This window comes from Chrysochloris asiatica, unplaced genomic scaffold, assembly GCF_000296735.1.
Source record: "Chrysochloris asiatica unplaced genomic scaffold, ChrAsi1.0 scaffold00008, whole genome shotgun sequence".
NCBI lineage: Eukaryota > Metazoa > Chordata > Mammalia > Afrosoricida > Chrysochloridae > Chrysochloris > Chrysochloris asiatica.
This window is the reverse complement of record NW_006408526.1, coordinates 35,367,282-35,373,974: the sequence shown is the minus strand read 5'-3', so window position 1 is coordinate 35,373,974 and position 6,693 is coordinate 35,367,282. Positions and strand designations below refer to the sequence as shown.

At 41.3% G+C, this 6,693-nt stretch overlaps 1 protein-coding gene across 1 annotated transcript in view; it reads right to left on the bottom strand.

Annotated features, from left to right (window-relative positions):
• SORL1 (sortilin-related receptor, L(DLR class) A repeats containing) overlaps window positions 1–6,693 on the bottom strand; it is a 236,220-nt gene that overhangs the window by 196,881 nt on the left and 32,646 nt on the right. The window lies entirely within an intron of this gene.

Here is a 6,693-nt window from a genome sequence, read left to right as displayed (position 1 = left end):
CTTATCCCACAATACCACCAAGCCTCCTTGAGATTCATTCGATAAGTTTCCATATCCCTTTCTCTGGAACTGGATCTACACACAGACCAACAGTGTTGCTCTGCATTCTATCTGGCTATTGTTCCAGACTATCTGGTAAGCACAGTAATACAGCATAAGAATAGCTGCCACTAATCAAGTGCTTTCTATGTGCCAGACATTGTACCAACCTCTTCAGACGAAGATGTGACCTCTTCAGAGGGTCACGCTCACAAAAACCCTATGCCATTCTTTAGTCAACCCACAAGTAGTTACTATAACTGTTGACATTGTTTTACAAGTATGATAACAGATGCTCTGTGAGGCTATTTACCCAAAGTTACATAGAAAGAAAGTAGCAATGAGAGCTTTGGACCCAAGCTGCCCGCCACCAAAGCCAACAATCTCAAAAGGTACTGTACCCCAGGTAGTGGATGATTGACATCATCACATGTGTGATGTGGAATATAATTAATATACTCAGTAGGTGGTTTTTATAACCTGATGGGTGAATCTAATAGTAATGTATTAGAGGAGTTTCAAATGATTTATGGGCAAGGGAGCTAGGATAAGCATTAAAGTAAAATGACAAGTGATTGCCAAAAAGAATGAAAACAATTAGACTAACACCCAAAAGTCTATTACTACCCTGTCCTTTGAGTCAGCAAGGTGTTCTGAGAGTTTCCAACGAAGCAGGAACTAGGCTAGGCACCAGACAAACAAAGGCTAATGCAGCGTGGTCGTTAGCCACCACTGACAGGAAACACTTCTAGGTAACGATGAACTACACAACACAGGTTCAAAGGTAACTGAGAGCACAGTACAATCACTAATACTTATTGGATGTCAAGGTTACAAGATTAAGACAGAGCTTTTGCCTTCATCTGGGTCACAGCTGATGAAACACGTGCTGCAGCATGGCACATACACCCATCGAAACAAGCAGTGAGTTTGCCACAAAAGCAACCCCATCTACTCAGGAGGCTGCAAGTTCAGAGGCTAGTCTGAGTGGGTAAAAGTAGAAGATGAACTTTTTTCACTGCTGTGGCCAAGAGTTGACATTAGAGTTCCACTTAAAAGTCACATGGCTTCTCAAAATGGGAACACAGCCCATTCCAGGTGCAATATCCCTCAAATAGTCCACAATGATTTACTGTCTCAAGAGGCACAAATATGACAGTTAAGTTTATATTAATGTAGCACTGCACAGTACACAACACGGCAATTCCCTGGATTAAGAGCACACAATTTACAGACAACGTGTCCTTAAGAGCAGCTGCATAAAGCCAATTGTACTAAAAGTGTCATTTAAATATAATTGTTCATAATAACAATGCATGCACTACTTTGTGGTGCTCAAGAAAAGAGTGTGACTTCAGAAACTAGTCAGCTCAAGGAAATACAGCATTCACCTATTTCACTTGGATCATATTGTCATTAAGACTGTATTGACTAACTTTATTTGACTTAAATTTTCCTCTGATTTCCCACTGTAACCATGATATAATTCCAGTGCAAAAGCTGGTGATGCTTTTAAGAAAAGGAAAATAAAGTACAAATAATACAGCAACTGGAAAGGTGAAACGCCATCGGTCACTGGAACGAGTCAGTCAACCATCGGAACAATTTTCAAGAGTAAAGAATAATGGAGCATGCGAGAGGCTCTGCTCCAATGAATGCTACACTTACACTATGCAATGCAGTGGCTTAGTAACTGAGATAGAAAAGCTACTGATAATTTGGTTAGCTGATCAAAAGCAGTGTAATAAGCCTATTAGCTTCATTTTAGTGAAAAAGGTTCTATCTAAGCTTTTTCAGTGATTGTGATGAAGACTCTGCTGTGAAGGTTTGTTCAATTGTTTTAAAGTGAGGGCAAATTTACATGATATTAAAGGGCAATGTGAAGCAGTAAGTGCCAATGTCAGTACTGCAGGTGATTTTCCTAAAAATCTAAAAATTATTATTGAGGAGGGAGGTTATTTTCCAGACCAAATATGTAATGTCTACAAGACTGACTTAGTTGGAGGTAAAAAGTGCCTGATAGGACCTACATTTCAAAAGGGGGAAAAATATGAAGCAAAAACCATCCCTCCAACAGCCCTCTTACTCAGGGCCACACAGAACTCACAGTCTAGCAGCTTATTAGGGAAGTCAACAGGCTAACTGGAGTCAGAAATGCTGAGGGCACAGTTGTTCCAGTCAGTTGCTGATAAATATCCATAGGACGCACCACTCTACCATCAGCCTCAGCCTGAAGGCACTCAGCTCTGGCTCCATGGGTCAGCAGACCTAGCTCCCCAACTTCAGTGTCTGGAGGCATCCCACTCTATAAGCAAGTTTCCAACCCAAAGTCACTCAGATTTTAATTACTCCATAGGTTAGGAAGCCCACTGCTCTGGTTCTTGGTTCTGCTGCAACAGCTTTCTGTCATTAGCTCAAGAAGGTTCAATGTACAGGGATCTCTGGGTCCACAGAACATGCTCCACTCCTGACTCTTTCTTGATGACAGTGAGATTCTCCCTCCCGCTTTTGGGATAGCTCGTTTTATTTTATACGCATGCTAGAATTTCAAGTTGTTACAATTAACTCTGCTAACATCCACAGCTGAATTGTTTCATCCTTATCAGTATCTTCTCCACCTTCTCTTACCAGACCCAGCAAGGTAGAAACATTGTTTGGTGGGAGTTACAGACCACGGCTAGAAGAGATATCAGATAATTCACTACCCCACAGCAATTTTAGCTAACATTATTGCTTGGGGCAAATGCATCCTGCCACTACTCGTCTGTCAGTTTGTCCTACTGTGGTGGCTTGTGAGTTGCTGTGATTCTGGAAGCTATGCCACCAGTATTTTAAATACAAGCAGGGTCACCCATGGTGGACAAGTTTTAGATGAGCTACCAGACGAAGACAGACTAGGATGAAGGAGTGACTAACTACTTCAGAATATTTAGTCACTTATGAAACACTATCAGATATAGTGCCAGAAAATGAGCTCCTCAGGTTGGAAGGCACTCAAACAGCAACTGGGGAAGAGCTACCTCCTCAAAGTAGCATTGACTGTGATGATGCGAATGGAGTAAAGCTCATGGGAGAAAAGCCCACAAAACCTTCATTTGCTGATGAAGCACAACTCAAAATGAAGAGAAACAGCTGTAAACATCCATTGAAAATAGGAACATGAAATGTACGAAGTATGAATCTGGGAAAATTGGAAGTTGTCAAAAATGAAACGGAATGCATAAACATCGATATCTTAGGCATTAGTGAGCTGAAAGGGACTGGTATTAGCCATTTTGAATCTGACGACCACATGGTTTATTTTACTATGCCGGAAATGACATATTGAAGAGGAATGGTGTTGCATTCATTGTCAAAAAGAACATATCCAGATCAGTCATGAGTTACAACGCTGTCTGTGATAGAATAATATCCATGCGTCTACAGGGAAGCCCAGTTAATACCACTATTATTCAAATTTACGTACCAACCACTAAAGCCAGTGAGGATGAAATAGAAGAATTCTACCAACTTCTTCAATCTGAAATAGATCAAACATGCAATCAAGATGTGTTCCAGAAAACTCATTCTCTGCAATGTTGTCCATAGCTTGTCATGATCCACACAATTAAAAGCCTTTGCATAATCAATAAAGCACAGGTAAACATCTTTCTGGTATTCTCTACTTTCAGTCAAGATCCATCTGGCATCAGCAACGATATCCTTCAGTCCATGCCCTGGTCTGAATCCTGCTGGAACCTCTGGCAGCTCCCTGTCAACGTACTGCTGCAGCTGTTTTTAATTAGCACCATTTTACTTGCATGTGATATTAATGCTATAGTCTGATGATTTCCACATTCCCCTGTGTCACCTAACTTTGGAATGGGCACAAGTATGGGTCTTTTCCAGTCAGTTGGCCAGGTAGCTGTCTTCCAAATCTTGGCATAGACAAATGAGTGCCTCCAGTGCCGCATCAGTTTGTTGAAAGATTTCAATTTGAATCCTACCAATTACCAGCGTCCTGTTCTTTAGCCAAGACTTCAATGCACCTTGTTCTTCTTCCTTTAGGATCACTGGCTTTCTCAATCATAAGCTACTTCTTGAAATGGTTGAAACTCAACAATTTCTTTTTGGTACAGTGACTGTTTATTCCTTCCACCTTCTTTTAAGGCTTTCTGCATCGTTCAATATTTTACCCATAGAATACTTCAATATTACAAGTCGAAGCCTAAATTTTTTCATCAGTTCCCTCAGCTTGAAAAATGCTGAGCATGTTCTTCCCTTTTGGTTTTCTAACTCCAAGTCATTGGCTAATGTTGTTGTTTGTTGTTAAGTGCCATTGAGTCGGTTCCGACCCATAGCAACCCTGTATGGGGTTTCCATGGAGCAGCTGGTGAGCTTGAACCACCGACCTTGTAGTTCAAACCGACTTTGCAGTCCAGCGCATTAGCCCACAGCGCCACACCAGAACTACCACTCCCTAAATCTAATAGCATTTTGCCACATCATTAAGGTGTGTCTTCTCAATACAAAGCCTTGGGCTACAATGCCATATTTGAAAATTTGTTTTTGAACTGTTTTGTCACTGCTGTAAAATTCCTTTTAAACTTGTCATTGTGCATTGCAATGCACCCAGGCATCTGAGCACTTCAGACAACCTTCACCCAAATGTCAAGGTCATACATATTTTTGTCCCCCAACACCACACTGCCACTTCAGCCGAAGGATCAGGGAGTCATTGTCCTCTTTAAGGTCTATTATCTTCAGCAGACCTCATCACAAACAGTCAGGGGTACTCAAGATGAAGTGGTGAGTTTAAGGGAGCTCTGCAGGAATTTTAACACTGATCATGGCATCAGAACTATTGCCAATTCTTGGGATGAAATGAAGCAATCAAATATAGAAGAAGTGTGAAACAAACTGTACTCTCAATGCATGCTTGCTTTTCAGGAGTTTACAGCTAATAGTAGTGCCAAAGCCAGGCAAGCTATGGTTGATTGTCAAGTGGACACAATGTCAGAGAGCTACTGGACTCCCATGCCGAAAAACTGACCAATGAAGTCCTTATGGAACTGCAACAGCAGATGACTGCATTTGAGAAAGAAGACCAGGACCAAAAGACTCCAGAACTAATAATCTCTGAAGAAAATGTCAACTGCAGCTTTTCTCTTACTGAAGCAGGAAGGCAATGTGACAGGAGCAAGATCCTAACACACAGCAGTTCACCAAAGTTTACCAGGCCTCAGATGAGACAAAAAGTAAAGCTCTGCACAAGCCTCCCTTGATGCCTACTTCAAGACACTGGCTAGCGAAGTGAAATACCCCTCCTCTCCAGCAGCAGCGTCAAAGCCTAACTCCCCAGCACCAGGTCCACCCTCTCTAACACCAGACCCATGATATAACAGTGGTCATCGCTCCAACATCTTCTTCTGCGTCATCCAACTATTAATGTTATCATGTTACAGCAAGGAATACCCCTTCCGGTATGCAAGACTTTCCATCATAATCTTTTCCGGTGTGGCGCTATGGGAGAATGCTCTGGACCACAAGTTCAGCTTCAACCACAAGGTCGTCAGTTCAAATTCACCAGCCACTCCGTCAAAATTCTATACACAAGGTTGCTATGAGTCAGAACAGACACAGTGGCACTTAACAGTGGCACATTTTTAAGAATGGTTTCCTTTTTTTTTTTAAGGTACTGTATATCTACACACATATACATAGAGATTCTCTCCCTTTAATACTCTTATTATTGTTGTTGGTAAGTGCCATCGAGTATGGTTCCAACTCATAGCGACCCTGTATGGGTTTCTGAGGCTGTCAATCTCTGTGGGAACAGAAAGTCTTTTCTTTCTCCAGTGGAGCACTAGTAGGTTCCAATCACCCACCTTGTGATTCACAGTCCAGTGATTATCCTACAGAACCACCACACTCTCCATTATTATTATTATTATTATTATTATTATCAGGAATGACTTGGCAGCATGTAACAGCAACAACTATGTTGCTGGAGTTCCTGGTGTGGCACTGAAGGATAAGCATTCCACCATAAGGTCAGTTTGAAACATAAGATCTGTGGTTCAAACTCACCAGCCACTCCTTGAAAACCATATTACAGGGTTGCTATGAGTCAGAACCTACTTGTCAGCACTTAACAACATTGTGATGAAGTTTTAGTGTATTTGAAAGTGCTTAAGTGTTTTATATGCAAGGAAGGTACAATATACAATAAGACAAGTATCTGACGGGCACTAAATAAGAACCGCATGCACCTGTTCCAACTTACTTACCAATCTCAAGAAAGCCTTAAGAACTGTTATTGTTTGTGACCCGGGGATTGCCTGTACTCCTGATTATTTTATCTCTTAGAACACTTTGTCTCCTTTAATGTACCTTGACTATAGCAGGTACTCAATTAAGATCCTGGAATGAATAAACGTCATGATCATTCACCAAGTGAGTAAATGGGTGTGTTAAAAAAGTGAATAAAGGAAAGCGCTTTGAATAAATGAGTGGATAATTATTTCCATGTAAGACATAGGAAACTGTCGCTGAGAAGTGAATGACTTGCCCACTGCCACACTTCCAATTCCAAATCCAGTTGTCTTCCTACTCTTACAAGTATCTGCTAGGAAAGTGTTCTCTTCTATATGCACAGGTCTCTCCACTTCACAG